Source organism: Cupressus sempervirens, chromosome 2, assembly GCF_028749045.1.
Source record: "Cupressus sempervirens isolate cs-2001-9-10 chromosome 2, ASM2874904v1, whole genome shotgun sequence".
In the NCBI taxonomy this organism is placed as follows: domain Eukaryota; kingdom Viridiplantae; phylum Streptophyta; class Pinopsida; order Cupressales; family Cupressaceae; genus Cupressus; species Cupressus sempervirens.
The window spans coordinates 556,298,460-556,309,389 of record NC_143119.1 but is presented as its reverse complement, the minus strand read 5'-3'; the positions used below and the strand labels follow the sequence as shown (position 1 = coordinate 556,309,389).

The following is a 10,930-nucleotide window of genomic DNA, read 5'->3' as shown; positions in this document are numbered from 1 at the left end:
CGATCGACACAATTACAGAATAGACTTGGCAGCGGTTGCCATTCTACAATGCATCTATTCAGTGATTTTGAAGTTGATCTAATGGCAAGCCCTTGTCTAGCCATGAGGTGGGTGTTGGGCACACTAGCAAAAATTTTTGTGTGCCTATCATGGCTACAATGGGAGAGGTGGTTGCTGCGAGCCTCTCCTGTGGCGCCCCCATTGATTCAACACTGGTGTCAAGGCAGATGGATATGTCAGATTTTGAAATGGTGGATGCCAATATTGAATCAATTAGAGGGGCATGAAGCCCACCCTCAAGGTTCTATTCCTAGTCTCTCCTTTAGATCACATTTTCTTGTGACTCAGCTAGCACAATTTCAAAAAAAGGTTTGCTAGTGGTTGCCAGCCCTCACCGCGTCTACTTGGTGATTTTAAAAATCGATCTAAAATGGGAGCCATCATCTAGCACCTCCGTCCGGTGTTTCTTGAGTATTGCATAAATTTTTGCTATCGACGTGAATCCCCCAATGAATACCTAACCTTGGACCCTCTCTTAGATCACCTTCTTCAATCACTTGACCGACGCAATTACAGAAGAGACTTGGTAGTGGTTGCCATTCTACAGTGCGTCTATTTTGCAATTTCGAAGTTGATCTAATCGTGAGCCCTTGTCTAGACATGAGGTGGGTGCTTGGCACTCTAGCAATTTTTTGTGTGCCTATCATGGCTACAATGCGAGAGGTGGTTGTCACGAGCCTCTCCCATGCCCCCCTCATTGATTCAACACCAATGTCAGGGCGGATGGATATGTCAGATTCTAAAATGGTTGACATTGACGTTGAATCAATTAGAGGGGCATGAAGCCCACCCTCAAGGTGCTATTCCTGGACTCTCCTTTAGATCATGTTTTCTTGTCACTCAGCTAGTGAAATTTCAGAAAAAGGTTTGGTAGCGGTTGCCAGCCCTCACCGTGTCTACTTGGTGATTTTAAAACTTGATCTAAAATGGGAGCCCTGGTCTAGCACATTCGTGTGGTGTTGCTCGGGTATTGAAATTTTTTTTGTCATCGACGCAAATCCCCCAATGAATGCCTACCCTTGGACTATCTCTTAGATCACCTTTTTCGATCACTCAATCGATGCAATTATGGAAGAGACTTGGCAGTGGTTACCATTCTACAGTGCATCTGTTCAGCAATTTCATAGTTCATCTAATGGCAAGCCCTTATCTAGCCATGAGGTGGGTGCTCGATGCTCTAGCAATTTTTTGTGTGCCTATCGTGGCTACAATGGGAGAGGTGGTTGTTGTGAGCCTCTCCCATGCCCCCCTCATTGATTAAATGCCAGTGTCAAGGTGGATGGATATGTCAGATTTTTAAATGGTGGACGCTGACATTGAATCAATTAGAGGGGCATGAAGCCCACCCTCGAGGTGCTATTCCTCGAAACTCCTTTGGATCATGTTTTCTTGTCACTCTTCTGGTGCAATTTTGGAAAAAGATTTTGCAGTGGTTTCCAGCCCTCACCACGTCTATTTGGTGATTTTAAAACTTTATCTAAAATGGGAGACCTCATCTAGCACTTCCGTCTGGTGTTGCTCGGGTATTGCATAATTTTTTGCTATCGGCGCGAATCCCCCAATGAATGCCTACCCTTGGACTATCTCTTAGATCACCTTCTTCAATCACTCAACTAATGCAATTATGGAAGAGACTTGGCAGCAGTCACCATTCTACAGTGCATCTGTTCAATGATTTCAAAGTTGATCTAATGGTGAGCCCTTGTCTAGCCATGAGGTGGCTGGTGGGCACTCTAGCAATTTTTTGTGTGCCTATCAGGGCTACAATGGTAGAGGTGGTTGCCACGAGCCTCTCCCATGCCCCTTTGATTGATTCATTATCAGTGTTAAGGCAGATGGATATGTCAAATCTTTAAACAGTGGATGCCGACATTGAATCAATTAGAGGGGCATTAAGCCCACCCTCGAGGTGCTATTCCTAGAATCTACTTTAGATCATGTTTTCTTGTCACTCAGCTGGTGCAATTTCAGAAAAAGGTTTGGCAGTGGTTGCCAGCCCTCACCGCATCTACTTGGTGATTTTATAACTTGATCTAAAATGGGAGCCCTCGTCTAGCACCTCTGTCCAGTGTTGCTCGGGTATTGCATAAATTTTTTCTATCGGCGTGAATCCCCCAATGAAAGCCTACCCTTGGAATATCTCTTAGATCACCTTCTTTGATCACTCGACTGACGCAATTATGGAAGAGACTTGGTAGTGGTTTCCATTCTACAGCACGTCTGTTTAGTGATTTTGAAGTTGATCTAATGGCAAGCCTTGTCTAGCCATGAGGTGGGTGTTGGGCACTCTAGGAATTTTTTGTGTACCTATCATAGCTACAATGGGAGAGGTGGTTGTCGCGAGCCTCTCCCATGCCCCTCTCATTGATTCAACATTGGTGTCAAGGTAGATGGATATGTCAAATTTTGAAACGGTGGATGCCGATGTTGGATCAATTAGAGGGGCATGAAGCCCACCCTCGAGGTGCTATTCCTGGACTCTCCTTTAGATCATGTTTTCTTGTCACTCATCTGGCACAATTTTGGAAAAAAGTTTGGCAATGGTTGCCAACCCTCATCGCATCTACTTTGTGATTTTAAAACTTGATCTAAAATTGGAGCCCTCATCTAGCACCTCTGTCCGGTGTTGCTCGAGTATTGCATAAATTTTTTCTATCGGTGTGAATCCCCCAACGAATGCCTACCCTTTGACTGTATCTTAGATCACCTTCTTTGATCACTCGACCAACACAATTATAGAAGAGACTTGGCAGCAATTGCCAGTCTACAATGCGTCTATTCAGCGATTTCAAAGTTGATCTAATGGCGAGCCCTTGTCTAGCCATGAGGTGGGTGTTTGGCACTCTAGAAAATTTTTGTGTGACTATTGTGGCTACAATGGGAGCTTTGATAACATAAGCTCTTGGCAACCCTACCTAATAGAATTAGTGTAGGTGTTCGAGAAAGACACATTATTCAAATTTTGAATATTGGCACCAGCATCATTTCTATTGGAAGGGCCGTGAAGCCATCCCAATTTTGCTATGAGAGGGCTCTCTCCCCAGAGTCATTCTCTTTGCAACAACTTCTTTGGCGCAAATTTTTAGGAATGGTTCGACAATGGTTTTAATTCCAATGGTGCCATTGTGGTGGTTGCCTGCGTAGCGATCTGAAGGGTGAGCCATCGTCTAGCAGTTGGGCTGCGCATCACGAGTGACAAGGGAGCCTTTGTTATCAGAAGTTCCTCATCGCCATTCAATCAGAAGAGCCATTGCTTGTGTGAGCAAGGACGAATGCAGCCTCAGATTCCAAATAAAATCAACAACATCAGATCTATATATAAGAGCAGAATGAAGTAGCAACCCATTTTCTATGTGCAGCTCCCCAAAGTTTCTCTTCTTTCTCACTCCATCGACACAAATTTGATAGTTGTTCGATAGCGATTGTCATTCCAATGTGTCTTGGAAAGTGGTCTTTCAAGGGTGAGCTTGCGTCTAGCACTTGGATTGTGCATCACATCACAAGTGAATGGGGAGATCTCTCTGTGAATGATGGCATGGTGATTGCAAGAGAAAATTCACTTAGTCAGAGCATTGGCCTCAGGCCATTGTGACAACCTTGCAATTTCTCTTTAATTGCAACCTATGTTTGCACAGTAGCAGAGTTTGCATGTAAGATAGGCCTTGTTCTTGACAGTTCCAGGAGATGACCTCTGAAACTTTTGGATTTGGCCCCTTCAAGGTCAAATTCATCCAGTTAATCAGATGAAGCTCGATGTGCTTGTATCTATTCTAAGATGGTAATGATGGTCATTAATCTGTCGCGATGAGTATATCCCATTCGGTAATCACAATGGAAGAGCTGGTGGGAAGTAATTGTCACTTTGTTTTGTTGGATACCCTATATGCAGGTGTCTGCATGGCTTGCAACTCACTGCACATTTGGTGTTCGATTCTAAGATGCACTTGTTGCTAAGTGTATGGAGTTGTATCTTTTAGCCAAGGGCTCCATCTCTTGGCATGTTCTATCATTGCATTTTTATCCTGCCAGGACGACAAGAAGGAAAGAGATGGTTGCATGGGTGCATTGCTTGACATCCCTAATTTCATCAAGGGTCCACTCTCCACCCTAAGTTTTTGCTGATTGGTAGAGCCTTGGGATTGAGAGGGGGGCCGGCGAAAGGTTTGGTTGCCAAAAAAATTATTTGCTAGTGTGTTGTCAGTGTGTGCTCGCCTCTTCACTGTCTCATCCTATAGAAGTGCATGGCACTATCGTGACAACTTTTGTGGTCTAGGCCAGTAGAAGCGTAGAGTATTACTAATAATTTTTTTTTGAATGTGGAAACTCTCCATGCCCTATCCTGCCCATGCGATCCGAATTGCGGATCATGGGTTCTGCGGGAGATACTCTTCTTCAGCTTCCCCCTAAAGAGAGCATTTGGTGTTTGCATTGTGTGGACAAAAAGCCCAAGGTGTTTCATCTCTCTTGAGATGTGAAACTTTTGGAGGGCTTGTCGAAGTATGGCCATTTGTATGAGGTGCACCAAAAAGCGTGTAGGGGTATATGCCTAGAAAATGGATGTCTTTGAGTGTCCTAACTTGGTCGCGTGCATGGTGTACACCTTTGCATTATGACTCTGATGTGAGCATTTGTGATTTGAGCATTTTGGGGGAATAGGTTTCATACAAGATTTTCTTCTCAGGTTCCTACAAACCAGAGCGCTCGTCTTTACAATGCTCTGACAAGTACAGGCCCAACATGTCTGTCTAGGGGAAGAAATTGCACGAATGCTTTTTGCCAAGATGTGGGTGCTCACGGGTGGTTCTGTCGCAGTTCAATTCTTGGGTATATGCATGCGCATGAGATTGAAGCTTTTCTAACAATTCTAGTGTGAGTTTTCACCCGTAGGAACTTTTTTGTACCTGCGCTGGTAGACCACGTGTCACGGGGAATGGTTAGTGAGGCTGTGCTGGGAAAGGAGATATTTGCCAGAGGTTAGACATGTCTGTGTATGCGGGTAGGTTCTCATCACATATAAATGTGTAGAGGGGGTGTTATAAATGATGCCCTTGAGTGGCCTTATAATTGAGGTGGTCGCGTGCATAGTGATGCCCCCGCCAATCGCATAACAACCCATGTTTTTGAATCACACGACCCTTCACCCTTCAGCACGGTGGTCTCCGTTGGCACTTTGACAACCAGCTCTTCATCATGGGAAAATGTTTGTTGCGATTGAGAAGGGTTTTGTTTGTGTGGGTGCACCTCAATAGGCATGTAGGAGGCATATTTCTAGGAAATGGATGTCTCTGAGTGGCCTTACAATTGAGGTGGCTACGTGCGTGGTGCATCTCATACAGACTTGAGGCTTCTTTCCGAGTAGTGGCAACAATGAGTTCAAGGGTAAAAGGTTCTGTACGAGATGTTCTTCCCAAGTGCCTATGAACTAAGGCTCCCTATTTGGCCCTCTCTGGTCGATGATGGGACACTTTCCTCTTGTGTGAAATCTTTGAGCATTACGAGTCCTGCATGTGCTATGATCGTCATTCTTGTTGCTTGTGCGATAGATTATGTTTGGATGCATGATGGAGTGAATGAAAATTTTGGTTTCCCATCATGGTGGGCATCCCTTGGCTATAGTAGGTCTTGGGGGTCCCCTCACTATTAGAAGCTACCTGGTCGATCTTGCTAGTAGTCATATGCTTTTCTTAAAGATTAAGCCATGCATGTCTAAGTATGAACTATTTTAGACTGTGAAACTGCGGATGGCTCATTAAATCAGTTATAGTTTCTTTGATGGTACTTTGCTACTCGAATAACCATAGTAATTCTAGAGCTAATATGTGCACCAAATCTTGACTCTCAGAAGGGATGCATTTATTAGATAAAAGGCCAGTGCGGGCTTGCCCGCTATTCTGATGATTTATGATAACTTGATGGATCGCATGGCCTTTGTGCTGGCGACACATCATTCAAATTTTTTCCCTATCAAATATTTGCAATAGGCGCACAAATTACCCAATCTTGACATGGGGAGGTAGTGATAATAAATAACAATACTGGGCTCATTGAGTCTGGTAATTGGAATGAGTATAATCTAAATCCCTTAACAAGGATCCATTGGAGGTCAAGTCTGGTGCCAGAAGCTGCAGTAATTCCAGCTCCAATAGCATATATTTAAATTATTACAGTTAAAAAGCTCATAGTTGGACCTTGGGTCATCACAGTCGGTCTACCTTCTGGGTGTGCACTGGCCCTCATGTCCCTTCTGCTGGCGACGTGTTCCTGGCCTTAATTTGCTGGGTCGCGGTTCTGGTGCCATTACTTTGAAAAAATTAGAGTGCTCAAAGCAAGCCTATGCTCGTTTTTACATTAGCATGGAATAACACAATAGGAGTCTGGTCCTGTTCTATTGGTCTTCGGGACCAGAGTAATGATTAATAGGGACTATTAGGGGCATTCATATTTCATTGTCAGAGGTGAAATTCTTGGATTTATGGAAGATGAACCATTGTGAAAGCATTTTCCAAGGATGTTTTCATTAATAAAGAATGAAAGTTGGGGGCTCGAAGATGATCAGATACCATCCTAGTCTTAACCATAAATGATACTGACTAGGGATCGACAGATGTTTCTCTAAGGACTCTACCAACAACTTTTGAGAAATCAGAGTGTTTGGGTTTCGGGGGGAGTATGGTCGCAAGGATGAAACTTAAAGGAATTAATAGAAGGGCACCACCAGGAGTGGATCCTGTAGCTTAATTTGACTCAACATGGGGAAACTTACCAGGTCCAGACATAGTAAGGATTAACAAATTGAGAGCTCTTTCTTGATTCTATGGGTGGTGGTGCATGGTCATTCTTAGTTGGTGGAGCGATTTGTCTAGTTAATTCCATTAATGAATGAGACCTCAGCCTGCTAACTAGCTACACGGAGATTCCCCTTCGCGACCAACTTCTTAGAGGGACTATGGCCTCCTAGGCCATGGAAGTTTGAGGAAATAATAGGTCTATGATGCCCTTAGATGTTTTGGGCCGCACACATGCTACACTTGATGCAACCAATGAGTTTCTCTCCCTAGCTCAAAAGGTTTGAGAAATCTTTCCAAATTGCATCATGATGGGGATAGACCATTGCAATTATTGATCTTCAATGAGGAATTCCCAGTGATCATGAGTCATCAGCTCGCATTGACTACGTCCCTACCCTTTGTACACACTGCCCATCGCTCCAATCGATTGAATGATCTGATGAAGTGTTTAGATCGTGGTGATAACAATGGTTCCTATTAATGATGTCGCGAGAAGTTCATTGAACCTTATCATTTAGAGGAAGGAGAAGTCATAACAAGGTTACCGTAGGTGAACCTGCAGTAGGATCATTGTCGGTTTGAGACCCTAAATCATGTAGGGGATGGAGCTGGCCTCCTCCTCAGACCCAAAATCTTGACGACGTGCAGACACTTGGCCCTGCAGTAATGTGCTAGATGGCCAAGCTATGGGTCCAACACTATCGAGGTCGAGGGTCACATCGAATGCTGTGATCAAAAGTGTGGATTCCCCATGGGGCAAAGAAGAGACTCAGATGTAATCTGGATTAGGATCGGTGCCTTTGAACGATGTCTAAATCAAAGTGAGAGGTCTCTGCTAGGTTGCAGTTCAAAGGGGGTCTGGGCCTCATCCCCCATTGAGATTTCATGGTCCAATCACATGCACAACACTGTGCTAGGGATCTGTCATTTTGACGGTGGCAAGTCGGGACTGCTGCAACCCCCCGTTGCCTTGCCTAAGTGTGTTGACTCATCACTTGCAGCGTTCTATGTTTAGGATGGGTGCACTCGCATGATTTTTAGGGCAGGGGCCCCATCCACTAACACAGCTCTCCCATGCATTGACTCCCACCTTTGTGAGGTGATGGGGTGAGGACACACCATAGTGTTCCTCATTGCACCCATTGGGTGCTCGGGGTTCGAGATGTGTCAACACCCAACACACGGGTGCATCGCACACCTTAGAAATCCAAAGAACAAAGTGCAATCCAGTGCCTTGCATGCTTGGGTTACTAAAAGACAAAAACATAACAAAATCATCACTCTCAGCAACGAATATCTCAGCTCTTGCCATGATGAAGAATGTAGCAAAATGTGATACTTAGTGTGAATTGCAGAATCCCATGAATCATCAAGTCTTTGAATGTAAGTTGCGCCCGAGGCCTTGACCAAGGGCACATTTGCTTGGGCATCACACTACAAAATTTTGCCCTCCCCAACGAGGACCAGAGATGGTCATCTGTGTCTGTAAGTGGCACACAATCGACTGAAATGAGCAAAAGGTCTGTTGATCTGTCACGATGAGAGGTGGCTCACAAAGGTCGGTGTTGGTTTGCGCTAATCAAATGATTCCTTGAGAGGAACTTTATTCTGGGCTCATTAGTCTGCCACAGTGTGGGCATGCTGCATCTCTACCGTGTCCCCAAGTCAGGCATGAATACTCGCTGAGTTTAAGCATATCAATAAGTGGAGGAAAAGAAACTTACTAGGATTCCCCTAGTAATGGTGAGCGAACCGGGAAGAGCCCAGCATGAAAATTGACAGTGGTGCCTATTGAATTGTAGTTTGTAGAAGCATCCTCAGTGACAGACTAGGCCCAAGTCCCCTGGAAGGGGGCGCTAGAGAGGGTGAGAGCCCCGTCGGGCCCAAACCCTATCACACCACGAGGTGCTATTGATGAGTCAGGTTGTTTGGGAATGCAGCCCTAATCAGGTGGTAAATTTTGTCCAAGGCTAAATACAAGCAAGAGACCAATAGGGAACAAGTACCATGAGGGAAAGATGAAAAGGACTTTGAAAAGAGAGTTAAAGAGTGCTTGAAATTGCTAGGAGGGAAGCATATGGAGGCTGGTGATGTGCCCCGGTCAGATGCAGAATGGTGTGAGCCACTTCGTCACTTGATTTGGGGGATGTACTAGCATGGCTATTGTGGCGGCACAAGCATGACCTTCTGGTCACACAAATACTTCCATCATGACATTTGAGGAGTGAAGCATGCACCTTTACAATGGGCTCTCGGGCACCTATGCACTCATGGTGCTGGCCAGCGAGCTTTCCATCTGACCCATCTTGAAACATAGACCAAGGAGTCTAACATGTGTGTGAGTTGGTGAGTTGGGAAAACCCGCGAGGTGCAAGGAAGCTAACTAGTGAGATCCCCTCTCGAGGGGTGCATCGCTGACTGACCCTGATCTTTTGTGAAGGGTTTGAGTGCGAGTAGACCTGTTGGGACCCAAATGATGGTGAACTATGCCTAAGCAGGGTGAAGCCAGAGGAAAATATGGTGGAGGCCCATAGTGATACTGACGTGCACATCATTCATCTGACTTGGGTATAGGGGCGAAAGACTAATCAAACCATCTAGTAGCTGGTTTCCCTTAGGATAGCTAGAGCTCACATGCAAGTTTTATCGGGTAAAGCAAATGATTAGAGGCATCAGGGGCGTAACGCCCTCGACCTATTCTCAAAATTTAAATAGGTAAGTCAGCATGACTGCTCTGTTGATCCATGCCACAGAATCACGAGCTCCAAGTGGACCATTTTTGGAAAGTAGAACTAGCGATGCGGGATGACCCGAAAGCTGAGTTACGATGTGAAATTATGCACTAACCCAGATCCCACAAAGGGTGTTGGTTGATTAAGATAGCAGGACGGTGGTCATGGAAGTCAAAATTTTCTAAGGAGTTTGTAATAATTCACTTGCCAAATCAACTAGACCCAAAATGGATGGCATTGAAGTGTGCAACCTATACTCGATCATCGAAGCAAGTGCCAGGCTCTGATGAGTAGGAGGAAGTAGGGGTTGTTACAAAACCTTGGGCGTGTGCCTGGGTGGATTGGCTCCTGGTGTAGATCTTGGTGGTAGTAGAAAATATTCATATGAGAACTTTGAAGACTAAAGTAGGGAAAGGTTCAATGTGAACAACACTTGGACATGGGTTAGTCGATCCTAAGAGATGGGGAAACCCTGTTTCAAGGGCGCACTTTGCGTGATCATCGAAAGGGAATCGAGTTAATATTCCCAAACCAGGATGTGGTGGTAGATGAAAATGTTAGGAAATCTAGAGATGTTAGTGGGGGCATCGGGAAGAGTTATCTTTTCTTTTTAACAACTTGCCCACCCTGAAATCGGTTCAACCGGAGATAGGGTCCAACGGCTAGAAGAGCACCGCACATCCCGCGGTGTTTGGTGTGCCTTCGACAGCCCTTGAAAATCTAGAGGACCAAGTACCATTCATGCTTGGTTGTACTCATAATTGCATTAGGTCTCCAAGCTGAACAACCTCTGGTCAATAGAATAATGTAGGAAAGGGAAGTCGGCAAAATGGATCTGTTACTTCGCGAAAAGGATTGGCTCTGAGGGCTGGGCCAAGGGGTCTGCGCCCCAAACTCATGGGTTATTGGTTGCCTGCCTGAGCTGCTTCCATGGTGAGGGCAGGCCATCACATGCCAATCAGCCAATGGATGTAGGATTCCCCCTTCAGAGGGCTTTCCCTAGGTGGTAAACAGTCAAAGAAATTCAACCCAACGTGGGTAAACGATGGGAGTAACTATGAATATCTTAAGGTAGCCAAATGCCTTGTCATCTAATTAGTGACATGCATGAATGGATTAATGAGATTCCCACTATCCCTATCTACTATCTAGTGAAATGACAGCCAAGGGAACGGGCTTGGCAGAATTAGCGGGGAAAGAAGACCCTGTTAAGCTTGACTCTAGTTTGACTTTTTGAAATGACTTGAGAGGTGTAGAATAAGTGAGATCTTTTAGGTACAAGTGAAATACCACTACTTTTAATGTTATTTTACTTATTCTATGAGGCAGAGATGGGCCAATGCCCCTATT

At 44.9% G+C, this 10,930-nt stretch overlaps 1 non-coding gene and 2 pseudogenes across 1 annotated transcript; all 3 read left to right on the top strand.

Moving 5' to 3' along the window:
• The first annotated feature begins 5,708 nt into the window (after window positions 1-5,708).
• Window positions 5,709-7,421, top strand: LOC149573788 (18S ribosomal RNA; annotated as a pseudogene).
• A 705-nt stretch (window positions 7,422-8,126) lies between these two features.
• On the top strand, window positions 8,127-8,280 carry LOC149573787 (5.8S ribosomal RNA). The gene has a single exon (XR_016361312.1). It is a non-coding gene; the product is annotated as a 5.8S ribosomal RNA (ribosomal RNA).
• Window positions 8,281-8,526: 246 nt separating this feature from the next.
• LOC149573786 (25S ribosomal RNA) lies at window positions 8,527-10,376 on the top strand (annotated as a pseudogene).
• Window positions 10,377-10,930: the final 554 nt, after the last annotated feature.